At 38.0% G+C, this 13,533-nt stretch overlaps 1 protein-coding gene across 3 annotated transcripts in view; it reads left to right on the forward strand.

Moving 5' to 3' along the window:
• trim2a (tripartite motif containing 2a) overlaps positions 1–13,533 on the forward strand; it is a 38,432-nt gene that overhangs the window by 2,171 nt on the left and 22,728 nt on the right. The window contains exon 1 of one of the 3 annotated variants that reach the window (XM_067585102.1): positions 6,897–7,096. The exons of 1 other annotated variant lie outside the window; for it this stretch is intronic. The gene's annotated coding sequence lies outside the window, so the exon portion shown is untranslated. Of the gene's footprint in view, positions 1–6,896; positions 7,097–13,533 lie in introns of those variants that run through there. One more of the 3 variants, XM_067585106.1, reaches the window with a different exon arrangement.

Genomic DNA, 13,533 nt, shown 5'->3' on the forward strand with positions numbered 1-13,533 from the left:
GAAAAGCCAATCTTGCTCTTGAGTTTACTGTGAAAGTAGCAGGAGAGTCTTGGATTTGTTGTTTGTAAAAAAAAATCTGGCAGTTTAACTTTCATTTTTCTTTCAAACATCAGAAAGTAATGAAAAACATTCATAACATTCAGAGGTTAAAATGCAATTTGCGCATGAAGGAGGGATGGAAATGTTTTTGCTTTTTTATATTTCTTTCTTTTTTTTTTCTTTTTTGTTTGGCAGACAGAAAAATGAACCAGAGCTTTACAAACTGTTTAAATGAAGCAGACATTTCGGGAAATATACAAATTCACTTTCTTGCCAAGAGTAACATGAGAAGATTGATACCACACTCGTCTGTTTGTCAAGAGACCACAAATTGTCATTTTTACGTAATGTTTGTGTACAGATTGAACAAATGAGATATAAAGTGTTGTTTAGTGAACATCAGAGGTGCTAGTAGGTGGATTTAGTTACCTCTGGACAGAGCCAGGCTAGGTGTTTCCTCTTGATTTCAGTCTTTATGCTAAGCTAAGCTAAGCTAAGCTAAGCTAAGCTAATCAACTCTGAGTCTAGCTCTGTACTTCATGCACAAACATGAGAGTAGTATCAATCTGCTCATCTAACTCTCAGCAAGAAAGTGAATAAATATATTCCCCAAAATGTTGATGTATTTCTTTACTTTTCTACTTGAACACTAATAGAGTGGCAACTATTAGTCTATTGAAAATTGATCAAATAACTGTTATTAACTGTTATTTAAGTAAAAATGCCAAACATTTCACTGGTTCCAGCTTCCCAAATATGAATATTTTATGGTTTTCATACTCCTCTATAAACGGATTGGTCAGATGAAACAAGATATTTTGAAGAGAAACTGGCCTCTGGGAACTTGGGATGGACATTTTTCACCATTTCAACATTTTACGGACCGCACAAATAACGGATTAATTGAGAAAATAATTGGTAGATAAATCAATAATAAAAATAATGTTAGTTGCAACCTTCAACATGAACAGATCTAGCAAAGACAAAACCAAATAGTTTTGGACTCTAATGGGCATTTGTCAGACATTTTGTTTAAAGTGGATTATTATTGATATAATAAGTGATACATTCAATAAAAATGATGTTTAGTTGCAGTATTTAGTACTATCGTGTTGTCTTTACATAACACTGAGAATAGTATAGGCCCATCATTAAGCCACAGTCATGTCAATAGACAACTCCATTCTTCTTCATAGATAAACTAAGTGGAGTAAAGACTCATCACATTTGCTTCCTCTCTCTGTCAGCCTCCCTCTATCTCTCTCTTTCACTCTCCTCTCTCTCTTCTGTGTGTGTGAAAGTGTGAGAGTGTCTTTTATGTCTGACGTGTAGTTGTTCTACTAGCAGCTGTTGTTTCAGTCATTGTGACATTAGAGGTGCTTGAATGCAGTAAGTGATTCTGGGAACAGGAAGCGGAGAGTGATGCAGTGAAGGCTGCATAAACTCTCCCACCACTGCAGTACAGCGTGCTGCAGCTGTAGCAGTGGATCTGTGGCAGTGTTTTCATGCTCATCACGGAATAAATAAACCAGCCAAAAAGATGACTCAGAGTACGGAGGTACACGCAAAAGTACGCTTAACCTCACTGAAACTTAAAATAGTTGGACAACTTGTCAGAGGGAATTAAACTTCATGCGTCAAGGCTGCTCTTTGATGAGGACTGACTGCTTTTACAGTAATTCCTCACTGATGCATATCAGTTTATTAGGTACACAAAATACAACCCAAAACAAAAGCCAATAAATCTATGATACTTTCCTAAATATTAGAAACACCTTTCCAGTCTAATATAACATCACCAGTTGGAGTTATATCAAGACTTTACTGAATAACAGTCGTGTCAACAAACTCTACATGTAATAAATGTCACAAAGGTCAGATTAGAGCTGCTATTGAACCAAACTGTCAAGTACCATTACTGTCAATTTAACTCATAATTTTGCCAATTATAGGAGATCAAATATATAAATGAATAAGTATAAATTAGAAAAACTGTAATAATAATAATTTAGTTACTGTATCTCCTGGAATTCAGCAGATATTTTGTGATGTTTGTACAGTAAGTTGAGCATCTTTAAGATAACGACTGATCTTTTTCCATGACATGTTTGACTGGTGGTATTGATGTGTGTTGTTCAGCTTGTACACTGTCACGAAAGGCCCTGAAGGCTTAATTTTCTGAACTGTCGCCCAGTGACATTTGACCCCCCCCAGGATCAATGGGCCCGGTGCTGTGAGCTCTGCACAGCGACGTCTGTCTGATTAAAGCTAATTGAGTAACATTGGACACCGGCCAGCTCAGTGACTCTCAACCAAGTTGTAGTTCTGAGTGTCTGAGTGTGAAGGTTTATAACTTCTACTGTAAACCAACTTAAACGAGAGCTACTGGGTCTGTATCACTAACTGCTACGTAGCTTTCATGTGAGAAGGAGCTAGCATTGTATTTCCCATAATAAGGTTTATTTTCTTGTTTTAATTTTGTGTTTTTTGCGATTTCATGCTGCTTGAAATATAAACACTACAGCTTTAAGTGATGATTATTTTCATTATCAATTGATCTGTGCATTACAGTTTGATTAAAGAAATAGATCAGATAGTGGCCGAGGGGTTAAAGGTCCGACCATGAACTGTGACATTCCCATTTTGACTGTGGTTTGGGAATTTTTGTTGCATTTCATTCTCTATTTTCTCTCTCTACCCTTCATTTCCTGTCATCTGTCTGAAGTTTTGGCATTTTATCCCTTTATTAGATGCCAAAGTATATATATTATTTTAAAAAAAGAAATAGTTCAGAATGTTTGTTTCTATACACAAACACAAATGTTACTGTATTTGCTGTTCCTTTATTCTAAAAAAAAAAAAGTCAAAACAAATACTGGAAAAAGCCCATCACAAGTTTCCAGGGCCCATAATAACATCTTCCAACAGCCCCAAAACCAAAAATATAAAACAGAGAAAAGCAGCAAGTTTTCTCTGATAACTTAAAGGCCTCTGCTCACTCATACAAGTGTTTTCAGTTATCAGGATGATGGGAATTAAAATCTCCATGCACCAGTTAGAATAACAGCAGCTGTCCCTCACTAACAGACGCAACAAAGCGAACAGGAGAGTCGGGGAAACGTCAATCAAACTTGCATCAAATCTGCACACTTACAAAAAGTCCTGAGAGGAGCTCTTCTCAGGTTGATTAAGTAAAAACACCTGTGTGTGTGTGTGTGTGTGTGTGTGTGTGTGTGTGTGTGTGTGTGGACCATCACCTTGTAGAGCCTTTAAACAGTTTGGCAATCATCAAAATTGCTGTAAAATTCATTTTCTGCTAATAAATGAATCAATCAATCAAATAATTATTTCAGCACTAGCTAATGCTATAAAATCCAGCTATCACCATTAATCAATTAAAAAATTCATTCCCAACTATTTTGATAATCGATGAATCATTTTGAGTAATATTTTAAGAAAAAATATCCAAATTCTCTGATTCCAGTTTCTCAAATGTGAATATTTTCTATTTTCTTGTAGTCTTCTCTGACAGTAAATTGAATAAATTTGGGTTTTGGACTGTTTGTCGCGACAAAACAAGATATTTGAAGACGTCACCTTAGGCTTTGTCAAGCAGTGATTGACATTATTCACCATATTCTGACTAAACAACTAATTGATTTATCGAGAAAATAATCAGCAGATTAATCAATAGTGAAAATAATCATGAGTTGCAGCCCTAATATAGTGTCTGGGACTGAGTTCTAATAAATCAGAATAAAATAAATAAATAATAAATCCAACCTCCATTGTCTGTAGCTGCAAACACTTCCTGTGCTCACCAACATGTACAGGATTCAGATTCGTATTGTTATTGTGAGTCACGCTGCAGCCAGCAGGGGATATCAGTGTTGCACAAATAGAGCATGACTCACCCAAAAAATTACCATAAACATAACAATGGACTGATGATGTTTCTGGAAGTCATTCAGTCACCAATCAGCACTGTTAGTCAAGCAATTCCAGTCTGTTATTTGTTAAATGAAGGAAATGCCACATATACAGTAAATTGTACTTTAGTCCATTATTATGTCGTTATTTGATGTCTTGTCTCAGCTCATTGGTCTCATTCGACAGTGATGAGGAGGTAGAAATAAAGACATAATTAAAGAAGGTAGTTCAGAGAAAGCATAACTGTATGCGCTTGGTGATTGTGTGTACCACACTCACCTCTCTTTGTCATTCAAGCCGACTGTTTGCGTTTCAGATTAGCCGTGTTTTCTCTCTTGCTTTCTGTTCTTTTACATCTAGGTCGAGTCATTTGTCTTTGTTTTCTTTGCTCAAGGGAAAGAAGGAGGTAACATTCAAAATCTGATATTCCTGTTTTACCTTTTCTGGGTCTCATTTGCGACACAGGGCGCTGCAGTTAATCATTAGACTCCCTTTAATTATCTTTTGACACATGAGAGCCAAATTGGTACTTAGCCAGCCAAGGTACACCGTGTCCTCCTGATCAACTGGTTTGTTAGTTTCAGTATCAAATGTCATCAGCAACTGTAGAAACGATGAAACACGGGTGTAAATTTTCTCATCTTTTGTCAGACTGCTGCTCTTTTTTGTCCATCTTTTCATGCTCCTACAAACACACAGAGATGACAGTTGTACTTTAAGTTTAGTTTAACACTAAATCAATCATATTCTGCTTTACTCAGAAGGATTTTTATATAAATGAGACCACCACATTATATCAAGCTAAGATAAAAAATAATTAAATTTAAGTATTCCTGTTTCCGTATGGATCCATTTTCTATGAAATAAGTAATCCGGTTAAGTGGGGGTGGATGCACAGGAGGAAAACAGATGCATTTGTGTAATTACTTCAAACATTGTTTGAGGCCTGCCAATAAGATTAAAGCTCTCACGAAATGGGGAAAGCTCAGAGGCCCACATGTCTGTGTGATGTGCTGTGTTTGTGTGTGGTCTGTACAGACAGTATGAGTGATTCTGTTATTGTGGAAAGGCCGATGTCTCTCTGCCAAGATGGAAGTATGAAATATGCGGTAACAATGAGGGGAAGGCTGCCCTCTTGGCAGCAGACAAGCCAAGTCTGAACAGGATGGTCGTTAGTTTTAATAGCAAGGTCTACAAAATGTTTGTAAAGTAATGCTAAACACCGCACACACACACATAGAGACAAAGATGTACAGTACAGAATGCAAATAAGGCCGAGACCTCAATATTTTTTAGTATAAAAAAAAATACTGTACGTTTGTAGTATCAAGTAACAAAAGCTGACATCAAATGATGGATCAGATTTGTAATTTTGTTTACTTTTTCTTTGATGAGATGCTGTGGTTCCAGCTTTGAATCATTATTTTGCAAGTTCAGAAAACAATTTCACCATGAAGTCCATTTTGCTGTTCTGGAGCTGTTGATCATATCACATGATCTTCATCACTAGGTGGAGTTTGCCCAGTCATCACAGAATCGTAGATGTTCAAATTTCCATATTTTTAAGCGCTTTTTTCCTCTTTTTACTTTCAGAAGTCTTCTAAAGTGATCAAAAGAAAAAAGGAAATTTGAACATCTTATGTTACAACTCCAAAATCTACCGATGGAGATCATGTAATATGACCGAAAGCTCCAGAACAGCTACTAAATGGACCTTGCAGTGGTCAAGAATGACAAAATAAAACAACAGAAAACTGGAAAGACTTTGAGGTTTGAAGGTTCGACGTTCTTGTGCAGCTGACTTTTAGACAACATTTAAAATTTGAGAACTTTTGTGTCTTTTGTTAAATTTTTTTATTGGAAAAACATGTTGTATTTCTCAGAGTAAGATATCAAAAAGGTATCATTACCCAAACTCAAACTTTTAAAACAAAACCCAAAAATACTGCAAATCTTGAAAATGAAATGTTCTCAGTCTCAAATTGTGTTTATTAGAATTACAACACAAACCGAGGAGACACATTTCATACACAAGGAAATACAAAGTGATTTACATAATGCAAAAGAATATAAGAACAGTAATAAGATAAAAACCAGACTAAATGATAAGAATCACGAAGTTAATTAAAAGCCATGCAGAACCAATCTGATGATGTTTTTGCTGGTTCGGTTGCATCATCTCTCTCTTGTTTACCAGCTTTGGTTCAGTGCACTGAGTCCCCCGCGGGCAAACATGGACAGATAGTAACGTGCTTGTGTGGCTGGTGAATAACTGCAGTGTCACCCTTTTCAACTGTCATGTACTGTTTTGACTGCACTGCGATCATTATTCAGAGGATTGTTACGGCCATTGTGACTATTTCGTTTCTATTACTGCGGCCTCGGCCAGCTGTCACTAAAAAAAACCTGTTTGTTTTAAAAGCACAGATAGATGTTCAACTCATGAGACGTTATGTTTCTGACCCTGAACTTATATCCAGCTTACTGAAGAGACAAGTGGAGCTTGAGTGAACTTGGGGCCTTTCTGGGAAATGGAGATAAGTTTCTGCACAGGGAAGCAGGGTTCAACTTTACCCACTTGGATGATACTAATGTAATATTTCCAGGTAAAAAACAAAACAAAACGTCATCTTATTCCGAGATATACAACATTTTGCAGTACCTGTTTTACTGGGGAAAGAGTCTGGGCAATAATTTTGCTTCTGTTGACATGTTTGGTTTCTCTTTCTGTCAGATCCTCCATCCTCTGTCACTCCTTATCTTGCCTTTTTTTTTCTCTGTCATGCCTCTGGCCCTCGCTGAAGTTAAAGAACAACACAAGCTTGAAGCCCAACCCCCTCCCAGCTTCACTAAACCCTCTGATTGGTCCCTGCTTTCCCTCTACACCAGCGGCAGCCACCCCACCCCCCCACCACCACCCCCCACCTCCGTCTCCGCTCGCCCTGTAGCTCCCTGTCAGTCTGTTTGGATTATTGTAACAGCAGCTCAGGCCTTTCGCATGTGTTCCCCTCTCTACCCGCTGCGCACACTACAGTATATTAGAGATGAGAAGGATTAGGTGACAGAGAGAGCGGCGTTTGTTTTCACCCCGGAGGAGAGGAGAGAGGAGAGCAGCCATGGAGTTGAAGTAAGTGGGGATGTTTTGGTATTTAAAGATGGAGAGGAGGACTGGAAAGAGTGAGTAACAGCTGGAAGAAGGAGAATAGGAAATATTTCTAATTCAAGGAAGGAAGGGAGAAACTGTAACACAACGCTGCTTTGGCAAAGTCATTATGCATATACTGCGTGACTATCAGTTTGTCTGTCTGCAGATTTGTTTGGCTTCTGTAACAGGAAAAGATTATCATGAAAACATACTTCTGTAGCTCCAGGTTATTACCCTGGAAGTCTAGATAGTCTAGATACTAGAAATACAGGTTCCCGCTACAGTTCTCAGGTGTTTACATGCTGTAGTGGTTTACGTAGTGTTTACTCTCAGCAGATGTGTCTTTAAGTGGCTTTTCTGTGCAGGTAAACACTGTAAACTCACCAGAGAATTATTACTGTACTCTCATTTCCTTTTCCTGTTTGTCATGCTCAGTGGTTTCAACTCGTCTGTTTTGATGTCATGCAGGTGCACTCAGTCTGTTTGTTGAGAAAAATTCTATTTATTTATTTATTTATTTATATAGCTCACAGTCATTTGTCTGTCTCAGATGGCTTCATAATCTGTGAAACATGTTACTGTCTATCTTTACACCCTCAATTTGGATCAAAAGTACTTATTTGAGCCATTATATTGGATCAAAAGTATTATTTTAAGTTTAGTCTGCTGCATGATTATATCCACAGATAGTAAATAATACTTAGGCAAGGTGCTGTGGTGATGAAATACGATCATCATCATCATCATCATCATCATCATCATGAAACTCTGTCTCAGCATTAAGTTCAGTTGCAGCTATCATACTGTAACACTGCTTTCTCTTTAAGTCTAACTAGTTAATGCATCACAGCTGCAGTATTGAAGCTGTGATGCAGCTTCTCTAGAGCTCGGTCCACTTTAATGACAGCAGCAAAAGTTGGATAACAGCAGTCTGACAACAAACGCAGCGCATCACTTCTCACTCACGTCATTCAGTATCACTCCACCAGGCTAAACAGTTACTAACACTATAGTCATTCAGTGTTGTGTTGTGCAGCTCCCACCCAAACACAACAATAAGGACATTTTAAACTCTCGGTAATCTGCCAAACAAGGAAGTTAATCTTTATATGACATGTTGTTTGGTTTTATGGTTGGTTTAATAGTCAATCTAACATCTGGCCAAAGGACAACCGTTGAGAATGAGCTTTTTGACTAATAATGGCACATTTACAGTTGATTAATGTGCATTGTTCCTGTCAAAAACTATATATACATAACTAATATCCACAAAAATCAAACTCATCTTACAGTATGATACAGCATATTGCATTGCACATGCTTTATCAGTTTTGCAAATTGCAATTTATCGGTTAAAATATGATCTGTACATAGATTTCATACACTTTTGTCACTGTCCTCTGCTGATATGACTTTGTTAAATGCTATGCAAGGGGATTTAAGGATAACACTTTCCTCTTTTACCAGAGAGGTACATTTTGTCCAGACAGTGAGCCACAATGTTTTAGCTTCATTTAATTCTGGCTGACAGATTTGCAGCATGGACAGTTTCCAATGGCCCTACGCTAGCACATCTGTGGGCCTTTAATTTAGGGTCAGTAGATAACAAACATGCATTTACACACACAAACACACAACATTGTCTTATCTTGTGTCCCCAGACTGCATGGCTGGTTGATATAAAGCTTTGTGACGCACTGACATGAGGTTTCCTTATTCACTCAGAGCGCAGCCTTTTTCTCCGAAGCATGTAAATGAGATCTGAGGAGCCTTTGTATTTTTCTACAGGAATGGTATACAAGTTAAAAACAGGAAATCACATGTTGACAGACAGCCAAAAAATGTAGTTTTCCTTTTACAGTTAATTATCCAAATATTTTCAAACTGGTGTTAACTAGAATGCTCTAAAATATTTTTTTACTTCCAAGGTTTGAAACGCCAGTACACTTTGATCAGTGGTTTTGAAAGATGCTGCTGCTGCTGGTTAGACCGTTCAAAAGGGGGAGGGTGGACGTACAGTTGGACGAGGGGATGTTGAGGCTGAAGGCGTGCTCTGTCGTTGTAATCTCTCATCATCCTGTCCTCAGTGGATGCTTTAGATTAGCATGAGAGTGTTCTTATAATTCAGGGGTGGGGCCTTTTCATTCAAGGCATGCAAAGGCCCCGATTCCACTCAAACAGAAAGCTGGACAGGTTATATAAAAGGTTCAGTTTTTAATTATTTTGGAGCAACTTCCCAGAGCCTCTGCCAAATAATTATAGCAGCTGGAGTCTCTTAATTTAAGTATTTTATTATGAAACTGAAAAAGGCAAATAAACAAACAAAAAAGATTTTTAAAAAAAGATGTTACAATTTTAAAACAGACTCTGAGAAGCACGAAGAGCACATTTAATTTCATTGAACTGTGTTGTGATTTGATCTGTTGCAGCATTACCAGGGTGACCATGGATATAAGCCTTAAAGGCAGACCATCTGGCTTTAGGTGCTGACAGGATTTAAAATTCAATAAAAACAAACTCTCAGCTTAAACATGATCATCAGCAATAATGATAATAAAGTGTTTTATCGTCTGTAAAGTCAACACAGCGAGTGTGTTATTCAGTCCATGTTGTTCTCTCCTGATTATGGTGATTTTGGGCGTATTGATCATGTGAGAGCTGTTGCGTGATAGCTAAGTGGGTGGCTATTTGTGGCTTTTCTACCAGTATCAGTCGTTATGGTCATGTAAGGCCATGATGGATGAGGTGATGTGAGTCTGCAGCCTGTCGAAACTGTCAGGTCTCTTTTTTTTTATTATTCTGAAAGGTTTATGTGACTGTGATGTGGATGTGTTTTTAAATGTCCATCCTAGCTTGGAGTTCACGCAAATGACTGGAAAAGTCATTTGTGTCCACTGAGTGCAGATATACAGCCAAGCGACACATTGACATGGGGTTTCCTTATTCACTTAAGAGTACAGCCCTTTTCTCCGAAGCATGTAAATGTGATTAGACAAACCTTAAACAATGGTAGAAAACTTAATTTTAATTCAGTCTGTTTATTGGCATTGGAGAATAATGAAATCAAAATTGTGCAAATAACCTTTTTTTGGGTTCTAAGTAGACCTCAGTGCACCTGCAGTGTAGATGAAACACTGAATGTGAAAAACTGCAGCTATTTATTAATTATGTCTGATATGATACATTTTTAGTATCTTGTTGTTGTGTGATTTGTTACATACATGAAACAGTGTATGCCTTGGGAGGTAAAACACATTTAGAAAAAATATTCTAAATATAAAGTGAAATCAAATCAAATTTTTGACCTTTGCAGAATTGAGAACCACTTTATGTAGCTGTTGATGCTTCACCTCAGTACTGTACTGCAAGAGCATTAGCATTAAAGGAATAATTTGACAGTGTGGGGAAAAGTAGTTATTTTGCTTTCTTTCTGAGAGTTAGCAGAGAAGATTGATACCACTCTCGTCCATTAAGTATGGAACTACAGCCATGAGGTAAATTAGCCTAGCTTAGCATAATGACTGGAAGCAGAAGGAAACAGCGCGTAACTCTCCGTAAACCACAAATTGTATTTTTTTTATCATTACTGTTTGTATGTATTAACACATGTTAATTCATGAGCTTTAGAGGAATTGGTATGCTGACTTTTAACTTCTGAGAGCGCTAGGCTAGCTGTTTCTCCCTACTTCCAGTGTCTTCATGTTAAACTAAGCTAATCTGCTTCTGGGCCTTTCTTTGTATTTAAAGCACAGACATGAGAACGGTATGGATCTTCCCATCTATCTTGAATAAACATATTTCCCAAAAAGTCAAACTATTGTTTTAGGTGTATCATTCTTTGTCTGTAACCAGTATCATGGTACCTTTACATCGCAGCTAACATGACAAACATAGCAACTCTCCGACCTGAGAATATTCCTCTCTTCAAGACATTTAAGATAGTTTATCATTCATGAAACTTGTGCAAAGGAGAACAAAATATTTACTCTGGTACTCAGGTGTGTGCAACATAACAATATCTATAAAAATGCAATAAAACAATACAAAAAGCACATACACAATAATAAAACCTGACATCAGAAGTGTTAAAGAGCAACAATAAACTGTCCTGTGACTCTACTCACACAGTTAGCCCAACATGCTCACATAACAGTGAACCTGCATGTGATAATGAGTCTTACATCATAAAACATAATAAAACCATCAATAATGTGCAGGTAAAGTGAGAAACAAATCAGTGCTGTCCAACAGAAACACCTCAGTATCTAAATGAACATTAAAAGAGAGCTTTGTACTGTACGTCTCCCTGTACAAATTCACCCGTTTGTCTTCACCCTGGTTGTTTACATTTTGAAAGTGGTCATTGTGCACAATGACATGGCATTTAGTGTGTTTAGAAACAGAGAGAGATGGTGAAAACAGCTGAGGTCAGTGCTCTAGAAAGAGCTGTGGGATGGAGACCCGAGGGGAAACCCAGAGTAACATGTCAGACCACTGCAGCCAGCATTCAAACCTAAACCTACAAAAATACTTCAAAGAACTGCATGAAAACAGTCTCCTCTTCATACTGGTGAGTGGATATGAGCTGGTTTAAAATTACAGCTTGGCCTAGATTCTCACTGTATAAAAGTTAAACTTGTTTTTTGGACAAAGAGCTAGTAGAAAAAAAAAACAAGAACTGCTGCTAAGTCAGCTGGAAATGCTGTTTTTGTCTTTACTTCTGTCTAAATGCATAGAGGGTGATGATGTGGGTGTGACCAGTCAAGCAACTGAAACAGGTTAAGTGATGTGTTTACTCCTCTGTGCGTGTTGTGTGTCTGTGTCCCTGAGCTGTTAGTGTCTCTACTTTATGTTGGCTTACAGGCTCTCCAGTGATGTAATGGTCATGCTGACTTCTTTGAAAGCGACAGACTTAAAGCCCCAACCTGTCATTTTTTTTTAGTACATTTATATACATAATTGAAGAGTTTGACTTGCAGATGATAAATCAGGAGTTTACTACTACTCTAATCAAATTTTAAAGAGGACATATTAATGCACATTTCCAGGTCTATATTTATATTCCGCCGCTCTACTGGAACATCTTTGCATCATTTACAGTTCAAAAAACTGCTTATTTATTTTATATTGACCCTGTATGCAGCCTCTCAGTTCAGCCTTTTTAGCAGTTTTAGCTCCTGTCTCTTTAAGGCCCCCCCTCCTGTTGAGCCCACTCTGTTCTGATTGGTCAGCTTCTGGAAACTGCGTCTCCGGCAGACCTACCCCAGCTCCAAAAGCTACGTGAACAAACAGTAGTAGTTGGATTTCATTTTCTCATTCAAGTGACTGAGTGTACCCAAAAGTGGATCCAAACTTTTGACTGGTACTGTACATCAGTGTCATACAGTACCAGTACAATTCAAACCTTTATCAAAAGTTTTAACCTAGTCAATTTTTGTTGATATGTTCCTTTAATTCAGTTCTAAAGTTTAACCTTTTTCTATCTTATTTACTAATTCAAAATTTCCTAAAGGGCCCACACACTCAAACATACTCTCTCTGCAACCATATAAATAAAATAGTGTCCTTTTAACCAAAAACAAAATGAGGCAGGCCTGAGTCCTTGCTTGGGGGGTGTAGTGACCTAAAACAAACGGCCATTTCACTTGCTAGTGCAAGCTACTGGGCGATGCATGACGAGGGGAAGGATGAGTGGTGTTACAGGCTGGCTTGCGGCAACAGTCACTTTACTCTTCCCAAAGCTTCTTTACGTCTCATGCCAAGTTTGTTTTAGCTTTAAACTAGCTGAAAACATTAACACATACTAGCAACATACAGTAACATTAGCTGTCTGTTTGTCATCTCACGTCTCACTAGTTTGTGGCTTCACTCTACGGGGTCGGCTTTACATCCCGCCCCTCTACCTTTCTGATTGGGCTGACAAGTTGGTGACAACCAATCATGGATGTATAATAAGACATCAGAGGCAGAGTAGGGCAGGTGGCTCTGATTGGCAGGTACGGGTGGGGAAAAAAATAACGTGTGCTAACCACGCTACCCTGCATTATTTTATTCCCACCCGCATCCCGCAAAGAACCGCCCTACTCTGCCTCTGATTGGCTAGAATTCGTTGCCTTTCAGGTGTCTTGTGAATAGATGCTATGTGTGCAGTGGCAAATGCACAATCCTGAGGTAAACTGCTACGCTCACCTGCCGTATGCTAACACACATTACATGAGTGCTGCGCAGTAGATAACCTTACTGGTGATAAGAGTTGCCTATGAAAAGTATTTTTTTTATTCATCTCTTCATTAAAGTGTCTTCAAATTAAACATTTAAACTGCTCCAATGTAGAGCTTAATATATTGCTGCACTTTAACTGACTGATCACTAATTCTGTGATAGAAATTAAAGCTAGAATGATGATGAGGATGCTGAGA

Source organism: Thunnus thynnus, chromosome 3, assembly GCF_963924715.1.
Source record: "Thunnus thynnus chromosome 3, fThuThy2.1, whole genome shotgun sequence".
Taxonomy (NCBI): domain Eukaryota; kingdom Metazoa; phylum Chordata; class Actinopteri; order Scombriformes; family Scombridae; genus Thunnus; species Thunnus thynnus.